This window comes from Ambystoma mexicanum, chromosome 4p (assembly GCF_040938575.1).
Source record: "Ambystoma mexicanum isolate Mex_15411 chromosome 4p, UKY_AmexF1_1, whole genome shotgun sequence".
Classification (NCBI taxonomy): domain Eukaryota; kingdom Metazoa; phylum Chordata; class Amphibia; order Caudata; family Ambystomatidae; genus Ambystoma; species Ambystoma mexicanum.
This window is the reverse complement of record NC_090927.1, coordinates 746,013,423-746,034,036: the sequence shown is the minus strand read 5'-3', so window position 1 is coordinate 746,034,036 and position 20,614 is coordinate 746,013,423. Positions and strand designations below refer to the sequence as shown.

The window sequence follows — 20,614 nt, the reverse complement described above, 5'->3', positions numbered from 1 at the left end:
CCTTGCTAGGTGTTGTGCGTTGCGGGTACACCCTCGGGGTGGGACCGATGTGAATGGAGTCTGAAGTGAACTCCCATTCTCTGTTGTGGGTATCTGGTTTCTGTGTGACATAATGAATGTGACAGCCCTTCCTGAAACTGACATGAATGAAGTGTAGTGTGCTGAAAGGCTGGGTATTTGCCCCAATCCACATTGTTATGGGTGTCTGGGTGGAGTGAATGGCCTGAATGCCTGTGGGCCTAATTGGGTGTCTGCCTGCATTAATTCCTTACTGCGTGATTGGCTGACTGAGCTTGGCTCAGCCAGAGTGAATGAGGGACAGCGGTGTATATCTGGGGGCCTCTCACTTACCAATTTCTTCAGTAGCAGAAGTCATAGCTTAGCAAGAGGATGCTGCTCCTTGAAGCCCAGCTGGAAGAGAAGTCTGCTGCTGCATTTCTTATAGCAACCGAAAGCTGTTGCATCTCCCAAGGACTGATCCAGAGAGGATCTGCAAAGGAGACCTCTCCCCAAGCTACAAGGGAGCATCATGCAAAACTGCTACTCTGCTACACTTTTTTCCGCCCAAGAGAGCCCAGAGTCATTGAGTGCAGTGGAAGGTCCACCAGTGGCTTTCCCGCAACCAGAGGCTATCAAAGTCGTCCGGAGTGTCCAGACTTGGTGAGGGTCAGAGGTCCACTGCGGTGGTGGAGTCCAGGTTGCCAGAAGCCGTCCAGAGGTCTCTGCTGCGGCTGCAGCACCAAAGAACTGAATGTCTGAAAACCGTGATATTCCGAAATCCAACACCAGAAGTGAACTATGTACCCATCGCTGCCAGAAGTCATTGAAGAGTTCCCAGGGTTCTTATCTTCATCCAAAAGGTACTTTAAGGAGACCACAGCAAGTTGCTTCTTCACAGGACTATTGTCGGAGAAATCAACTACCAAAGGAAAGCACAGCGAATAGCCAAACTGCTGCCATGCCGAAAGACTTGTGTTGCTTTTCATTCTTGGACTCAGCATCCCATTAGCTCCTTCTTCCAAAGGAGGTCCATCCTCGAAGGGAATCATTGAGTAAAGCCAAGAAACTCTGCCACTTTGCCTGCCAAGGCAACAAGGGTGCTGTGATGAGGAGGACCATCTTCGAACCTCAGGAGCCATCCAGAGGTCCCAGATACATCTTGGATCCTGTTCTTCTGTGGCCTCTCGGGTACTTTGGGATGGTAGCACCTTTTAAAAGAAAGCACCAAGTTACTGAACAATATTGGACTTGGCTGTAAAAGACAACATATGTTATTCCCTAACTTTTTATTACAGGTTGCCCAGGTTGGGGGGCGGGGGGTTATATTCTATGCTGGTTACACCTCATTTAAGAATTCACCTGCCATTTAAAATGGTATGCAGTTAGTGCAGTTCTGCTTATTTGACTGTTTTTTGGCCCTTCCAAGATGGCCACCATGGTTTTCTTTGTTGTGTAGGCAGGCTGTGCTGAACCACCTCCCCCTGTGTAGCATTCCCATTGGTTGTCAAGTGTTTTCTTCCATCCTATCGGGGACAGGGAGGCTTTAGCCGGCCCTCTTAGCAAAGGTCCACTTCTAAGGCCCCTGTCTACTCTCTGTCCGCTTCCGGAAAGCTTATTGGGGTCCTCCCTGCACCTCAATCACAATGATGCTGCCACCTCACTCCTCTAAGAAATCCAGACTGCCTTGACATTACCTACTCCAGAACTATGGGTTAGTTCCCTCCTTATGGACTCACTCCTAACACCCTTGACTATCACTATTCATTCTGCTCGTTACTCCCATGTCATCCTGATGCACAGTGCTTCCTAAAACCCTTTGCCAACATCTGAATCCAAGACTGAAAAGTCAAATCTTGCTGTTTTTCTCACGACCCTCAGCCCTGATCCCCACTGGCAAGCCCATTGGCCAGGTGGAATCAGGACTCGGATCTCAAACATGATTGATTCAAGCTATGAGGTGTAGTGTTTAGGGTGCGGTGGCCTAGGGACTACTTTGCCTGGACTACTTTGCAGAGGCTATTTAAACCACACCCGAACAAGACAACACGTTTTGCATTACTTTGCAGCTAGCAACGTGACGCTCACCGTGTCCAGCTTACTCACAAGCCTGGGAAATCAGAACCTGCAGAAAGACAAAAGAACATCGTTAGCAGCAGCATCTTACCTGCGATCTCCATCCTTCACTGCTCGCAGCTCCTGGGTAGCTCTGTTGGATCTGCGCTCCGCCCGGAACAAAAGGACCTGAAAAAGGAAGAAAAGACATCATTAAAGGAGGTATTAGAGACATTTCAACCACAAATTGCTTAAAAGACTTACCTGGCTGATCGCCTTTCGGCCGGCATCGCTCCGGGAATCCACACGTGCTGGGAGCACACCACGACCTACGAAAAAGGGAGAAAACACAGGTCAGCGAAGAATATACATCGCAGCGCTGCGCAAAGCGCTTACTTACCGCATTATAGCGCTTATTGTGCGCCATCATTTACTGGCGAGGCCCAGTTTAGCCAGTTCGCCACGCGGACGCTCCGCACATCTAAGGGGGATAAAAAGAGACATTATCAAACAGAGAAAGGCATGCAAGAATAACAACTCAATAAACAGCAATAAGACCTGCCTGAAAGACATTACTTGGGCCGCTGTCAGTGAAGTAACTGGACCGCACACGCCCACGAAAGACAACGCGCCCCTGCCCAGAAAGCAGGACGGAAAGCACGCCAACTTCTACAACAAGGTGAGAAGAGGGCCCAGAGAGGCTGAAGTCATACGGGAGGTGGGGGGAAAACTTACCTTGGTCGGCCAGTCCTAAACACAGTCCTCCTGTATTTCCAGGCGGAACTTCCACCGAGAACCATACCAGGGAATCACTGGGAAGGATACCAGCGACCAACTGGCTGGGTGGCGTCCCCGTGGATACCAGGTGAGCGTAACAGTTTTGGCTTTGTGCTAAAAAGTCAAATCTTGCTGTTTTTGCTTTGTGCTAAAAAGTCAAATCTTGCTGCCCATTGTGAAATTCTCTGTGTTTTGCTTGTATACTGATGATTCTCTAACTTGCCAGCCCAGTGACCTCAACACTCTAGTCCCACACCTACCTGTCTTAGACCCCCCCCCCAGTTTCTCCATCCTCTCCTCACTTCCACCCCCATGGCGCTTTCTGTTTCTCCTATATTTTCCAACTGCTTCTCCATTGACTATCCTTCCCTTCTCACCAAGTCTGGTAGGAAGAAGTTCAAAAAGGATATCTTGGCCTCTAACACAGGTCTTCCTATTGGCGACACCTACTCCAATGCTTCCTCCACACAGACCCTCACCGACATCCTCTTTGTCGTTCCTTCGCCAGATCTATGGACTCCTCATATGATCTCTGTGCTCTGTCCCATCTGGCACAGTCATGGTCCAAGGCCCCAAGTCCAATCTCCTCCTCTTTGATAGGCGCTTCCCGCCGCCTCATCAGTTTCCGCTCATCTCCTGCTGTCCCCTCCTCTCCCCCCTTGGCTACCTTGCCCTCTCTCTCAGCCTCCTCCTCCTCCTCCTCTGGCTCTTTTTCTGCTACAGGGCGTAGTCTGATCTGTACCCCTCCCCGGGAGGTCTTTAAGGCTGGCAAACATCTTCATATTGCCACTCTCAACTCTCTCCCTGCTGTCAAACACTCCCCTGACATCTGCCACCTCCTTGAAGAACTAGACCTTGATGTCCTTGGTCTTACTGAGACATGGTTCACGGCCAGCTCTGTCACGAGCTTTGACACTCTCCTCCCTGATGGCTACAAGATCCTCTATGCACCCAGATCCTCCTGGTCCTGTGGGAGGGGGGGGGCAGTCCTGATCTTTCCCGAGTGGATTCCAACCTCTATCATTCCCACTCAGACCTACTCCTCTTTTGAATGCCTTGTCTGTAGGTTTTCTCCCTCGCCTACCCATTCTCTTACTGTGGCTACCATCTACCGGCCTCCTGGTCACATCACCTAATTTCTCTGAGAGGGCTGACCTCTCCTCCTCCCTCCTGGCCTCTACCACTCAACAACTCCTCCTCGGTGACCACAATATACATTAAGACTCTCCTTGTTCCTCCTCTGTAGTCTTCCGTGACCTCTGCGACTCCCTCTCTCTGTCCATCCTCCCTTCTGGCCTGACTCTCTGCAGGGTACACACTATGTCTTGATCTCCTCGGACCTCCCCCTCTCCATCCCTCCGACCACTCCTCTCTCCTGGAGCGATCACTCCCTCATCTCCTATCATCTCATCTCTCCCACTCCCCCCCCCCCCCAAGCCAAGCCTACCCCCAATACTGCCACCTACATTCTCGGACATCCGGCCCATGAAGCGTGTGTCAGTTGAAGCTTTTGCCACCACTCCCCCACACTCTCTGGCTGTCTCACATCCTGACATAGCCCTGTCTCTGCTCTACTCTTCAATTTCTGATACTCTTGATGCTCTTGCCCCTGTCATGAGGATCCGTTTGAAGTCCAAAGCCAAGTGCAATTCCTGGTGTGACTCTTACCTAGCTACACTTAAATGTAAGTGTAGGGCGGCTGAGAGGAAATGGAGGGCTTCCTGTTCATCCTCTGACAAACTGGCCTGTCGCCTGCTACAAAGGCAATACCGACTGTCCTCACCAAGAAGAGAGTCCACATTCATGCTTGTGTCTCTGCGGCATCTAACAACTCGGCCAAACTGTTTAAAATCTGCAAGGAGCTGGCCAACCCTGCTGCCGTCTCTACCCCTCCTATTGCCTCCCAGGCTCTTTGCAATGCCCTTGCCCCTCACTTAACTTAAAAAACCTAGGACATCCTGTGCACCCTCCCCACGCCTCTTCTCCCTTCTCCATCTGTGCTTACTGACCCTCCTTTAGCCACCCTCCCCCATCCTTCTCATCCTTTCCTCTTTTCTCCCCTGACGAGTTCGCTAGACAAGTCCGATCTATCAAAGCCTCGTCAAAGACAGGTTCATCCCTGTTCCTCTAAAACCATCAAGGACCACATTGACACCCTCACTCCGGCCTTGCTGATTTTTGCAACCACTCCTTTGCCTTAGGATCCTTCCTGTTAAGAGACTTCAATTCAGCACTCCAACTAAGTGAATGGCTAGTCTGGGATGCCCAAGGGAAGCCCTTATTTATATATTTTTATGACAAGTTCATAGATCTGGATGATAAACCCTTGTATAACGCCCCTCTCTTTGAATCCCCCTGACCTCACTGAGCCAAGAAGTAGGTTTGTTTTGCAAATTAAAAGATTTATTTGAAAAAATGAAATATATATATATATATATATATATATATATCTCACACTTTTATGAATAAATGAATATTTGATAGCACACTTATGAATATAATGTTAATCAACAATGGGTAATGTCACAATTGCACACTCTTTTCAATCAGTGAGGAGTTAGTATAGAAAGGATAAGGTAGCAGAGAATACTTTTATGGTTTTGAGGAAAAGCAATGATGGAAAGAATGCAGCACAGAAATAAACTGATATGGTTTCAACAAGAGATATGATCACTTTTTCTTTTGACAATTCACTCCCCCCCCCCCCTATGCAATATAAGGAGATGGAACGAGAGCACACAGTTTTCAGAAATTCAATCAAATGCAATACAAATTGCAGTTCGCCCTTAGCAAGCTTAGAGCAACCGGTATGCTTTTAAACAGTCAAAAATACATTTAAATGTGATTTGCAATTAAGTGAAAAATATGCTAAAAATGATTTAATTCCCTATAGGAGATTCAGGGTAGGTGACAGCTACTTAAGATTGGTTCAGGTCAACACTATCAGTGATTCATGAATGATTATCAGGTTGAAAACGTGGTTCAGCAGTCGCAAGTAAGACAGCTATTTGTGACAGGTGGAGAAAATGGAGTCAAATTGCAATTCGCTGCACTTTTTCCGAGTGAGTTGATCGCGATTACGGAAAAAGTATAAGGAGTAGAAAGTCGGTTTTGGGCTTGTTGGAAAGCTTAGGTTCTTAGCAATGAAAGTTATATCTCGCTCCTAGGTCAAGCGGTTCAAAAGATAGACGATTTAGAGGAGATAGATTCTCAGAAATAAAGTAAGATTCAAATGACACTTTCATAGGTTTGAAATCACAGAATGGACACACTATTTCTATGCAGTTCTAAATAGGTGGAAATGGTTTGAATTAGATTATTTTAAACTAAATGATTGGTTTTATGCAGGTCTGGCTGGATACTCGCTCCTAATTTTAGAAGGAATGGGCCTTGTCACAGATCTGGTCAACAGGTTTAGCTGTGGTTCTCTCTGCTGGTCTGGATCTCTGGTTCTGGCAAAAGTTCTTGGCACTGCACAGCGGTCTGCAGTTCTGGATACAACACTGCTCTCTGGGTCTGGTTCTGGCAAAAGTTCTTGACTAGAATCAAACAGCACAGCCCAGCTGTTTTATTCTGATGTGCCCCTTGGAAGTCTGGGGTAAATAAGTTTGCAAAATTGTCAGGCCAGCTGAGAATACTTTTAGCTTACAGTAGGCCTTCTGCTTCAAAGTTCTGGAGTTTGGTTTTCTAAGTTCTGGTCTCTGGATAGTGCCTGAATTTGGATGTCGTCCGTCAAAGTGCTTCACAAGAAAGTGGAAAGTGAATGTCCCTACCTAGGTCTCAGTGGCTCTTTTTATGTCTTTTGAAAGTGGGTGGGAAGGCTAACTTTCTATGCCCAAACCACTAAGGATCCTGATAGGCTAGAGGATTCTCTGTCGCCTGACTGGGGAACTGAGTTGTGAGTCAGAGTGATGCTACCATTTTACAATCTATTGAAGAAACGCCCCTTTTACTTTTACTTAGAACCCAATTTTTCATAATCAAACATGTTTCCCAAATATACAAGTGGTTCATAATACATGTACACATCACTGATGAATTAAGACCGGTCTCTGTTCAAGCATCATGTTCCTGCGAGCTTGGGTTCAGAAACGACAACATTTTGCGCTTTTAGTGGGTTTTGCCATGTTGGTTTTTCATCAAATCTTCCACGGAGGTACACCCCCTCTCTACGCATATTACAGTAAGTTTTCGTTTTTCTAGCATAAACCCTGTGTCTGTAATATTGATAAATCCCGGGGTTCGGTCTCAGAACATCGTACGGAGTTGAGTTTAGTCTCAAATTGTAGGTACATTTTTCATATTAAGAATCTCCAAATTGTACATTTTTGTCAGCTTCATACAATATTTTATAAGCAATTTAATAAAACATACATTTGCCTCTCCTTCAGTACATCCATTTGCTTGTCCTCGCCCCCGGGACCTTGGCTTGACTCAGAGATCAAATGTCTTTCCTTCCCCCAGAGCAACTGTTGACAATTACACCTCAAATCAGCATATCCCTATTCAGTAGAAATAGTCTATTGTGTTGACTGAGGTCAGCAGACCAGGTGTACCACTCTGCATCTGATTAACACGACCATGTGATCTCCTGTGCTGTTGCTGGTAAGAGCAGGTGTCTAGGCTTCCCATGGACAGAGGCCTCTTGAACTTTTAATTAATCAAACTGCCTTCTTGTGAGGAGTTCTGAGGTGTGAAGGCTTACCATTGACCAGCAAGGCTTTGAAGTTTCCAGCTAACTCAGGTTCCTTTTCAGCTCCTGAAATACCGGTTTCCAGTCAGAGTTTAGATCGCTAGCGCCGGTTAGTGTAAAGCGCGGTACTGCACCCATTTTTGGGAGCTGTCTTGAATTAATACATTTCAAAAAGGGGATTTTACTTGATAGCATATGATCCTTGCTAACATTGTATTAATGTGGATTCTGCAGTAGAGTAATGTAGAACACCCAACCAGAAGTTGGATTTTTGTTTGGTGGTTTCGTGCCCATGATTTTAGCAATTTTTGACATTAATTAAAACAGATTTTGAACAGCACCATAATCCTTTTCACTCATTTCGCTCATGGCGCTTCTGGCCCATCACGCTTGCACTGGTGGGTGGCAGGTCAGACGACCATTTTGGTGTGCGCAAAAACTGCACGGTTTTCCTGGATTCTGGCGCAATTGTGGGCTTTTCGGCCATCTTGGATTTTCTAAGCCCACAGCACCAAATGTTGCAGCATAATAACTTGAACGTGGGTCGATACACCTGACAAGCCCCCCCGCCCGACTGCACTTTGATTTCGAGTCGAGGGGGATTCGGGTGCAGAGGGTGTTTAGATCCACACGCTGGGATGTCCGCATCATCTTCTTCCGATTCCGTAGATGGCACAGTTCAGCATCTTTTCCTCCATCAGGGTGGATCGATCGGTTTTCCTCGCCGGTCCTGATGGGAGTATTGGGCGGTACCACGGCCCCCTCGGATCTTTGCCCCCGGTCCCTGGGTCGTCCTCCTTGGTCAGTCTCCATGGTTTCATCTCTCCTAGGACGACAAAGCAAAAGCGGCAGAAACATGCTCATAGACATTTCTCCACCACTATTAATTGTGGGGCGAACATATACATTTTATACATCAGGAGACCTTTGCATTCAATTTTATAGGCTATATGTGGAATATTTTAGGGTTGGACTTGTATTAATCTGGAGCAGTCCCCTCTGGGATTGCAGAGGACTCCCCCAGTTGCTGCAGAGTGTGCCTGGGATGGCAACACTTCAGCTGATTAATATGGACCCACTTGTCTTCCCCTTCCGCCAAACTACCCTTGGGGATGCAGATCTTGTAGGCGACTGGGGAGATCTTGTCTACAATTTCAAAAGGTCCCTTCCATGTAGGCAGAAATTTCCGCTGTTTGGCCTGGTTCCTTTGGAAATTGTATAGATAGACCTGGTCTCCCACATTGTATTCTTTCCTAGTAATCTTTAAAACATAATGAGTCTTCATGCTATCGGCTGATCTTTCTAGGTTTCGCTGAGCATAGGCAAAAGCATGTTGAAGGTGTTTCCTTAAATTTTCAACATACTCGCGAGTTGTGGAGGCATTGATCAATGTTTGCTCTTGGGTCCTATAGAGCAAATGCTGGGGAAGCACCATCCTGCGTTCCAGTCATCAGCTCAAACTGACATTTTAGTTGCAGATGAAGGGGAACATCTGATGGCCATTAGGACCAGAGGTAATCGGATATCCCAACTTGGCCCAGAATCTTCCACAAACTTTTTTAAGATGCTCACAATGGTTTTGTTGTAACGTTCTACTGCACCAGAAGAGGCTAGCCGGTAAGCAATGTGTAGCTTCCTTTTAACCCCCGGTATCTCCCACATCTTAGCCATTACTTCGCTAGTAAAATGGCTACTTCTGTCTGACTCAATCCTTTGGGGTAGACCAAAACGGGAAAAGATGTGGTTGATCATAAGGCAGCTGCTGTTTCTGCCTTGCAGTTTGGGGCCGGGAGACATTCCACCCATTTAGGAAATAAGCATGTCACCATCAACATGTACTTATTTCGCCTAGAGGAGCGAATCACGGGGCCTATGAAGTCGACTTGCAAATCTGACCATGGCAGTGTCATCCACCTCTTTTGGAGAGAAGCGCACGGTGTGTGAGCGATGTTGGCTGAAATTGTGCACACACAAGACGCCCCTTCAAGTATTGGTCGAGGTCCTGCCCCATGTGTGGCCAGTATGCAACCTCTCCTAAGTTCTCAAGTGTTGTGTGAAACCCCCTATGACCGGCGGTGGCCGCATCATGGGCGTGACTTAACATCAGGCTTCAGAATGAGGTAGGGACCACCCAATGATCATGGCCAGCTTGGGATTTCCTTACCAACAAACCGTCTTGGATCCGGAACATTTTTGGACATTTCATCAACACTCTAAGGTCCTCTTTCCCAATGTAATCGGTATCCATCAGGGGAAAGTTCTCAGGGTCCTCAATGTGTTGGTAAAACTTACCAATTATTGGATCCCCCTTCTGAACCGTAATCAAATCAGCATCTGGGTCTCCTTACTCCATTGTGCAGTTGAAAGACCATTGTGAGCATTTGTCTGGGACCTAGTGATGATCGTGACCTGGATTTCCCCCAACAGGGACTCAATCTCTATTAGATTCCCTTGGATGGCCCCAGTTCTGGCCAGCTGATCAGCTAAGTCATTTCCAGTTTTGTCTGGTCCCTCTACTTTGGAATGACCCATGATCTTTTTCCAGTAGACTGTCATCCCATTCGAGGTGACCAGATCGTCAATATTTTGGATTAACTTCCCATGTTTCAAGGGTTTGATATTAGCACATAACATGCCTCTGGTTTTCCAATTAACCAGGTGCTCCTCGAACCCGTTCCGTACATAATCTGAATCTGTGATTATGACGAGTTCGTGGAGTTGATGTTGGACAGCAGTGAGGATGGCCTGAGGCACAGCCATCAACTCTGCCACCTGACTACTTCGGGGACCAATTTTGTACCCAGTGGAGGGTTCTGGGGACTCATTCACCCATGCATTCCCTACGCCGGCCACAAGTTCTTTTTCCCCGTTGTCGTCAACATGGTAAGAGCATCCATCCACGTAGACAGTGGGCATTTACTCACACTTGTCTTCTTCAAAGACTTTGTGTGGGGAATTAAGGTATGCCTCCATGTTGTCCTTGATTTTTAGACTTTCCTCCTCGAGACAGTTTTCTCTGGCACAATCATGCAAGTCAGCCAGGGACTCTTGTTTTGGCCATATCTGACCTCCACAGGAAAGCCTTGCATTGACAGAATCCAGGAAGTAATTTGGGGTTTACTCACATTTCCGGCACGGATTCTGTCACTTTGGAGATATTGCAGAGGCTGGGGTGGAGTCTACACTATGTGTTCCCCCTGGATAAACGGGTGGTAATTCTTCAATGCCCACACCGTTGCCAGGAGTGCCTTCTCACAATCGTTGAATTTTTCCTCCACGGAGGATAAAATTTTACTCGCATAGGAGATTACTTTATTGGCCTGGTTATACTTTTGATATAATACTGCAGTCAAGCATGTATTAGAGAACCCTGTCTCCAAGAAAAACTCCTAGTTTCTGAGAGGGTAAGCTAGGCAAGGAGCTTGCGAGAGGCTTCTTTTGAGCTGTCTTACTGCCTCAGATTGTTCTGACCCCATTCCCACTTGACCCCCCCCCTTCAAGAGATGAATCAGGAGTCTGGTGATCTCTGCGTAGCCCTCAATGAACTTTCTGCTATAATTAGTCAGTCCAATGAGGCTCCTTAGTTTCTGCAGAGTTGTGGGGTCTTTTAGTTTCTGAAGTGCTTCCACTTTCTTTTCCTGGGGACAGAGACCCTGAGGAGTAATCTCATGCCCCAAGAAATTAACCCGAGTTCTACACCACTGTGCTTTCTGAAAGGAAAGTTTTGCTCCGGCGGCCCTCAACTGTGTCAGAACATAACGGATCTCCGCTATGTGTTCTTCCACAGATGAACTTTTGATGAGGACATCATCTACATAAGCCAGGTTACCCCTCGCACCCAGGTCAGGCATGGCCTTATGTAGGAAAATGTTGAATTCATTGCCGGAGTTGAGGTATCCGAAGGGAGTCCGAGTCCATGTGTACTGCTGGCCCCCAAAAGGTAAAAGCCAGTTTGTTTTGGTCCTCCCTACTGACAGGCATGGTCCAGTATCCATTGGTCAGGTCTATTGCAGTGAATAACTGTGACCCCTAGATCTGGGCCAGCCCTTGGTCAATGTAGGGAAGAGGCCATCGGGAAGTATGGACCCGTTTGTTGAGCTCCCTAAGGCCGGCACAGAGTCTCCACTGGCCGTTTGGCTTCAATATTCCCAGCACCGGATTATTGAAGGTGCTGTGTGCTGGACGGATTATTCCCCGGGACTCAAGGTTCTTAATTATTTCAGTAAGGGACTCCATGGATGCGAGAGGCAAGCGATATTGCTTCAAACACTGGAGTCATGCCAGGGTCCGTGGAAATTATTGTGTGAATGTCGGTGCGAATACAGTCATATGAGTCTACCGCAAAGAGATCTTGGAAATCCAAGAAAACTTGTTTCAACTTTTGCTTCTGTTCCAGAGTCAAACAGGCATCAGCTAGGTTGACTCTCTCTTCCATCTGCCTGAAGCCTGGAAAGACTTCTGGTTTTGCTATCTCAGCGGCCTCCTCCAGCTGGGTGGAGAAGTCCCTGGGCAGGGTGCTGATTTGGACTGGAGGCTTCAGGTGGGAAAGGCAGCCCTCATGGACCTGGAAAATCACCTCATCCCTTCGGAAGTCACAAGTCACATCTTCCTTACCATAAGGGCAGGAAGTGTACACCAGGAAGTTCCCCCCCATGCCGGGTAAAGATCCTGTCTGGTGTTGTGTTGTCATCACTGTCACTGTCAAAACAGTCCTTGGGGATTGGTCCTAACAGTTCATTTCCTAAATCAATGGAAAAATGTTTGTCATCAACCGCCATTCCAATAATGGTGGCTGCGGCTAGAGTGATACTCTTTAAGTCGCTGTTATCCACCTCTATTGGAATGGTGTCATGTTCTATATTGACTAGTGGTGTTGGGTTTACCCCCAACCCTTGCTGTTGGAGAGAAGCATTTAGATGAATATAAGCATCAGGGTTTTTCAATCTTTGTCCTCTTAACTTTCACTTCCAGGGAGAATTGTCGGGTCCTTTCTGGGATGGTGACTTCCTCTTTAATCTGAATTTCAACTGCATAAGGTAGCAATTGAGCTGACCTAAATGCTTTTTCTGGATCATCAAAGCCCATGGGATTATCCGCTAATCGGGACCAAGCTTTGAAGTTTATTAGGTCCAAACTAATGGCAAAGCGATTGAGAATGTCACTGTCTAAGTAAAAGGCGGCAGTGACGTCTCGCACGACCCAACAATTATGGACTATGCTCTTGTTGCCAATGGAGACTTTGAGCATACACCTGTTTGGCAGGAGATCTTTGGAATTAGGTGTTTCCAGATCCATTTCCCATTTGTCTATCAGTTTGAATGTGGGAATGACTGGATCTTTTGGGAGTTGGCAGAACATGGCTTTGCTGATTAAGCTCTTACCGTTGCTCACACACACTCGAGCGAGAACAGAGTCCTTCCCATCATTTACTGAACAGGGATGAACAACTGCTCTCCAATTTTCTGAATATCAGTCAGGCTCTGAGCTGATTTCACATCTTTCTGGACTATTGGAGTGGGAATGTCTGATTGTGGATTAGTAAAGAATTTCAGAGTATTTCCTTCCAGTGTGGAATACCACCTTAAACTGGAAGGAAGGCTGATTTTCAGAAATAGAGAGGACCCCCCGTCACCAGTCTGTTGTCCAACTGCTATTACTGTCACGTCTGGAATTTGGTTGTTCTGGAAGTGAAATTCTACTTGGTCAGATTTTTGTTCAACCATGTGGCATGTGCCGTTTAAACTAACATGGTTGACACTCTGTTTTAATTTTATTGGTCGGCTAGTCTGGGTACAGAGGACCTTGTTTACGCAATCTATTAGGGGTGACAACCTTCTCAGGAGGTCATTCCCTAGTAAACAAGGGGTGCCCTCTGGAGTCACTACTATGACCGGGTGTTTCACCTTGTGTCGCCCAATTTTAATGTCCAAATCTGCAGTCCCCTCGACGGGAATTTCCTTCCCGTCAAAGTTCTGAAGTTGTCCAGGAAGAGAGGTGGGAGGAATATGGTAATTCTCCCCCTTCCTGCATTTAGTTCATCAAGGGCCCTTTTGGACAAAAGGGTAGCTTGGGATCCAGTGTCCACCAGTGCCAAAATTGTACCCTGCCCCTGTACTTGTACCGGGGCATAGTATCTTCCCTCCTTCTCCTCAAGGGGGCACAGATAATGCACATTTTAGGACAACTGGTGGGCTAATTTTTTAGTTTTAGACATTGCGAGAGAAGTGATCTGGGCAGAATTCTGTGGAGAGTCATGGGAATCTGCAAGAAAAAGTTGGCAACTGGAAATCAGAGCCGTGGTGGGTTCCCCTGGTTCTGGTTCTGGGCCGCCCCCCCTTTTTGGAGGCAGTCACCAGAATGGGTTTGAACCAGGGGATTTTGATGCTGTTGGTTCTGGGATGAGATTATGGGTGGCGCTACCTCAGTCCCCACATCTACCCAGTCTGGATGTGGATCCCTTGGGACCCATTTTTCTTTGGGAGGAGTTCCCCCATCTCTGAAGGAGAAGATCCTTTTCCCAGGATCCTCTGAGGAGCCCTCTCCCTCAAATTGGAAGATCTGTACCTCCTCCACAAAATGGGTCTGTTTGGGTCCTTTTCTCCTACCTCCTCTCTGCTCCTTGGGTGGCAGACTTCCAGGGGTAGGAGATTTGTTTCCAGTTCCTGGGTTTCCAGGGGCTGTTTACAAGTGGGGAAGGAAGCTTCCTCCAAGGTTTTACACGCCCCTTCCCTTGTGCCTCCTCCCTGGGAACCGGTGGGTTATCGGGGTGCTGCCCCCGTCATTGTTATGAGGCACCAGGCCCAGAGATTGGGGCCATTCTGCGCCGGTATGCTCATCTGAGGGTTCTGTTGAGCCCTCAGCATGTGACCCAGATCCCGTGCCATATTTTGGACCTGGCGCTCTAACTGTGAAACCCGCTCAGGCAGATACGGGGTTCGGTTTTCTCCCCTGGGCTGATCCCGGGAAGGGTAGCTATCCCTTCTATGGTAGTACCCCGGATTGGGAAGATTTGGGTACCCCTCCACCTTTGGCCTCCCGTCTCCCGGATTAAGTGGTCTGGGCTCAGGAAATTGGGGAAAGAAGGATTCTGATTTTGGGGTTGGAAATTAGGTGGATACCTGGGAAAAAAGTTCTGCCCAGTATTTGGTGAATTTCTGCCCTCCTGTGGGAAGTTAGGAGGGGAGTTCCCTGGGTTAGGTGCTTGGCTGGAGCCCCCCCTTGGGCCGTAGGAGTCCACGCATAACCCAGGATGGGTCGGTTTCCCTTGTAACAGGGACTTCCATAATCAGGGGAATGAGGGATCCCATTTGTGGGACTACCTCCTTGACTCCCTGTTTGTGACTGGCCGAGGGCCTGCTGGACTTAGAGTTATTCTGCACGGGCAAGTTTTTAAGACACTCCCATCTCCAAATCTAAAATGGGGGCAACCTTTACGTTATTTTTATTTTCTATGGGCTTCTGCACCTCATTGATCCGGGTAGCCTGTTCAATGACCCAGTCTAGTGAACTTTTCTCGTGAAAATCTCTCACTAGCTGGGTCATTATGTATTTGGGTAAGGCATGGAAAAACGTATTTACAAACTCTTTACTGTGCGTGCGCACCCTTCTGGTAGTCTACGCAAAGGCACGCTTCAATTCCTGCTTCAATTCCTGCACAAATTCTTGTGGGGCCTGATCCTCCCCACATTCCAAATTGTAGGCTGCCTTGCCAGCCTTTTGGGGATTCCGGTAAACAGAGAAGTGCTTTAAGATGGCCGCCCTGTAGGTGGACCATATTGCATGATTTTGGTCCTCCAGCCCCGCAAAGAAACTGGAGTATTCTGGGGAGAATGTCCATTTGACGTACTGCATGCAGCTACTGCTGTCTTTCAAATGGAAAGTCTCCATCATTTGCTCGTAAAGCTCCAAGTGTTCCCAAACAGAATACTTGGAGTTCTTGTGATAAGGGGTGATGACACTCCTTATTGCCTTAATCTATTTTAAGGGGTCCTTAAGCAAGGCCTTTTTGCCTTATTGGCCTTTTTGGTTCGGGTAACCCTGGTCCATTCATCCTCTGACTCAGAAGCACTGCTCCCAGAGGTGCCCGTCTGATCTTCCAGGTTTTCCCGGATTCTGCGAGCCTGGGAATGGCTGGCAGAATGTGGGGACCTGGTCACCTGTGACGCTCAGAGGAGTCTTCAGATCCCTCCTTGCTGCCAGGATTTGATGGGTACCCCCCCCCCCCACTGACCTAACGGGGCAGAGGTTTTCAGGATGCCCTTAGTGGGCCTACTCTCCTGGGGTTCCCCACTAAATTGCACTGTACTTAGGTGCCCATACCCGGATGCCCGCCCATCCATTCCTGGGTGGTACTGGCCTATGAGCCCCATACGTTTGGTTGGATAGTAATCTGCCATCCCTGTGGCCCTGTGCTCATGTGCGCCAGGGGACATGGGGGTGGCAGAGTCCAGGGACTGGGAGAGGTGAAGGCCTATGGTACTAGGGCTCCTAGGTTATGCTCAGGCGTTTCCCTTTCCCAGCAAACCTCATCTCTATCAGCCCCTGCTCCCTGTTGAAATGCAAGAGCCTGTGCTTTCAGTTCCTCAACCAAGGCCTTACTAGACTCGATCAGTCTCTCCTGCATGGCTACCTGTTGCTGGAGCCCATCATTGTGCTGACAGAGAGCTTCATTCTCTCTGTGCTTCCTGGTTTGTCCTGGAATACTGGGCCAGTCCAGTCTTTGCTGCAGGAGGGTTACCTCCCGATTCCCATCGCTACTGGCCTGCTCCATTCTTGCCAGAGCATCTTCCTCCCTCCTGGTGTGCTCTAAAAAGTTTTGATGCTCTTTTTGGAGGTCACCCAGCCCCTGGAGGGCCAGGTTATTTTCTTCCATTTTTCTTTTTAAGTGGCAGACTTCCTGGCCTAAGGTGTCCCTTTCCTGACTAAGAGCCTGCCTCTGTGCCGCCAGGTTGTCCCTCTGCCTTTGAAGGGCACCAGCTTTCTGGCACTCTTCCTCAAATTCTGTCTGGGTATTTGTTGCTCTCTGCCTTCTCCCCATCTAGGTGGCTTTGCAGGGTGACTACCTGCTCTGCGCATGCCCTATTGAAGTCCAGTTGTTGCTCCAGCTTTTTCTGGCTCTGCAGTAGGGAGTCCAAACCTTCTTGGTACTCCTTCTGCAAGGCCAGAAATCTGGTATCCTGGTCAGACTTTTCCTGTTGCAGGATACCCATATCCTCTTTGATTTTAAAGAGATACCGTCTACTATCATTTTCGGACTCCTGTTTCCTGTGCAGCCTCTGCTCAGAAGAGACCAGGTCAGATTGGGCCTTCTCTAATGCCATCTGTTGCCTATTTGCCATATCTTGGCCTTCGGCATATTTGTCCTGTATGGCTCCCATATATAAATATAAATATGCCGCTATCCTGACAATCTTGTCGTGCTCATCTTTGGCTTTAGGGGCCATATATAGTTCACTCAGGGCCACATGTAATGGACCCTGATCTCTACATATGTCTGACCCTGTTGCAGTGATCTGGGGTGCGATTGCCTGCAACCACACCGTCTGGTCCTGTTCGTCCATTCGCCTCTCACAAATAGCTTATGTAAGAGGTGCTCTCTGGCTATTTTGATATCTACCAAGGTCGTCATTCTGGAAATTGATTTCCTTCCTGACTTAAAGAAGTTAGTATTTTATTTTGCAAAATAGACCGTCTCCTTCGAGCGTTCTTCTTTTGAGGGGTGCTTTTACAGTATAACACAGCGTGGTGATCCAACAGGCTTCATGTATCCTGTCAGTTAGCACACTGTATTAAGCTGCACAAGTGGTAGACCTAATCCAGACGTCCCAGCTCGAGCCCCCACTCTGTTAAGTGACTTCAATTCAGCACTCCAACTAAGTCAATGCCTAGTCTGGGATGCCCAAGGGAAGCCCTTATTTATATATTTTTATGACAAGTTCATAGATCTGGATGATAAACCCTTGTATAACGCCCCTCTCTTTGAATCCCCCTGCCCTCACTGAGCCAAGAAGTAGGTTTATTTTGCAAATTAAAAGATTTATTTGAGAAATTAAACAATATATATATATATCACACCTTTTATGAATAAATGAATATTTGATAGCACACTTATGAATATAATGTTAATCAACAATGGGTAATGTTACAATTGCACACTCTTTTCAATCAGTGAGGAGTTAGTATAGAAAGGATAAGGTAGCAGAGAATACTATTATGGTTTCAAGGAAAAGCAATGATGGAAAGAATGCAGCACAGAAATAAACTGATATGGTTTCAACAAGAGAAAATATGATCACTTTCTTTTGACAATTCATTCCCCCCTATGCAATATAAGGAGAGCACACAGTTTTCAGGGATACAATCAAATGCAATACAAATTCCAGTCCCCCCCCTGGCAAGCTTAGAGCAACCGGTATGCTTTTAAACAGTCAAAAATACATTTAAATGTGATTTGCAATTAAGTGAAAAATATGCTAAAAATGATTTCATTCCCTATAGGCGTTTCAGGGTAGGTGACAGCTACTTAAGATTGGTTCAGGTCAACACTATCAGTTATTCATGAATGATTATCAGGTTGAAAACAGAGTTCAGCAGTTGTAAGTAAGACAGCTATTTTTGACAGGTGGAGAAAATGGAGTCAAATTGCAATTCGCTGCACTTTTTCCGAGTGCGTCGATCGCGATTACGGAAAAAGTATAAGGACATGCGGTTCAAAAGATACGGACGATTTAGTGGAGGTAGATTCTCAGAAATAAAGTAAGATTCAAATGACAAATGGCACTTTCACAGGTTTGAAATCACAGAATGGACACCCGATTTCTATGCAGTTCTAAATAGGTGGAAATGGTATGAATTAGATTATTTTAAACTAAGCGATTGGTTTTGCGCAGCTCTGGCTGGATACTCGCTCCTAATTTTGGAAGGAATGGGCCTTGTCACAGATCTGGTCAACAGATTTAACTGCGGTTCTCTCTGCTCTGCTGGTCTGGATCTCTGGTTCTGGCAAAAGTTCTTGGCACTGCACAGCGGTCTGGTCTGCGGTTCTGGATACAGCACTGCTCTCTGAGTCTGGTTCTGGCAAAAGTTCTTGACTAGAATCAAACAGCACAGCCCGGCTGCTTTATTCTAATGTGCCCCTTGGAAGTCTGGGGTAAATCAGTTTGCAAAATTGTCAGGCCAGCTGAGAATACTTTTAGCTTGCAGTAGGCCTTCTGCTTCAAAGTTCTGGAGTCTGGTTTTCTAAGTTCTGGTCTCTGGATAGTGCCTGAATTTGGATGTCGTCCGTCAAAGTGCTTCGCAAGAAAGTGGAAAGTGAATGTCCCTTCCTGGGTCTCAGTGGCTCTTTTTTATGTCTTTTGAAAGTGGGTGGGAAGGCTAACTTTCTATGCCCAACCCACTAAGGATCCTGATAGGCTAGAGGATTCTCCGTCACCTGACTGGGGAACTGAGTTGTGAGTCAGAGTGATGCTACCATTTTACAATCTATTGAAGAAACGCCCCTTTTGCTTTTACTTAGAACCCAATTTTTCATAATCAAACATTTTTCCCAAATATACAATGTACACATCACCGATGAATTAAGACCGGTCTCTGTTCAAGCCTCATGTTCCTGCGAGCTTGGGTTCAGAAACAACAATATTTTGTGCTTTTAGTGGCTTTTGCCATGTTGGTTTTTCATCAAATCTTCCACGGAGGTACACCCCCTCTCTAAGAATATTACAGTAAGTTTTAATTTTTCCAGCATAAACCCTGTGTCTGCAATATTGATAAATCCCGGGGTTCGGTCTCAGAACATCGTACAGAGTTGAGTCTCAAATTGTAGGTACATTTTTCATATTAAGAATCTCCAAATAGTACATTTTTGTCAGCTTCCTACAATATTTTATAAGCAATTTAATAAAACATACATTTGCCTCTCCTTCAGTACACCCATTTGCTTTTCCCCGCCCCCGGGAACTTGGCTTGACTCAGATCAAATGTCTTTCCTTCCCCCAGAGCAACTGTTGACAATTACACCTCAAATCAGCATATCCTATTAAGTAGAAAGAGTCTATTGTGTTGACGGAGGTCAGCAGACCAGGGTGCCACTCTGCATCTGATTAACACGACCATGTGATCTCCTGTGCTGTTGCTGGTAAGAGCAGGTGTCTAGGCTTCCCATGGACAGAGGCCTCTTGAACTTTTAATTAATCAAACTGCCATCTTGTGAGGAGCTCTGAGGTGTGAAGGCTTCCCATTGACCAGCAAGGCTTTGAAGTTTCCAGCTAACTCAGGTTCCTTTTCAGCTCCTGAAATGCCGGTCTCGTGTCAGAGTTTAGATCGCTAGCGCCGGTTAGTGTAAAGCGCCGGTACTGCACCCATTTTTGGGAGCGGTCTTGAATTAATACATTTCAAAAAGGGGATTTTACTTGATAGCATATGATCCTTGCTAACATTGTATTCATTTGGATTCTGCAGTAGAGTAATTTAGAACACCCAACCAGAAGTTGGATTTTTGTTTGGTGGTTTCATGCCCATGATTTTAGCAATTTTTGACATTAATTAAAACAGATTTTGAACAGCACCATATTCCTTTGCACTGATTTCGCTCATGGCGCTTCTGGCCCAACACGCTCGCACTGGTGGGTGGCAGGTCAGGCGACCCTTTTGGTGTGCGCAAAAACTGCACTGTTTTCCTGGATTCTGGCGCAATTGTGGGCTTTTCGGCCATCTTGGATTTTCTAAGCCCACAGCACCAAATGTTGCAGCATAATAACTTGAATGTGGGTCGATACACCAGACATTCCCCTCCCCTATGAAGCACTCCCTTGTGCATCCTCTTCTCAAGAAACCCACAGCTGATCCTTCTTGTCAAGGTAACTATCGCCCAATTTCCATTACTCCCTTTCTGGGCAAACTCCTGGAAAAGTTGACCATCTCTCAGCTAAACCTTCATTCCAATTCTGTTGGCTGTCTCCATGACCACCAGTCTGGCTTCAGAGCTGCCAGAAGCACAGAAACCGGTCTCCTGAGCATCTGTGAAGATCTGCTCTCCAACCTTGACACAAACATTCCCTCTGTCCTCATCCTCCTCGATCTCTCTTCTGCCTTCAA

General features: G+C 46.9%; 1 protein-coding gene across 1 annotated transcript in view; it reads right to left on the bottom strand.

The window, feature by feature from the left end:
- The window catches only part of BCKDHB (branched chain keto acid dehydrogenase E1 subunit beta), a 1,205,043-nt gene that overhangs the window by 886,287 nt on the left and 298,142 nt on the right, over positions 1–20,614 (bottom strand). The gene's annotated exons all lie outside the window — the stretch shown is intronic.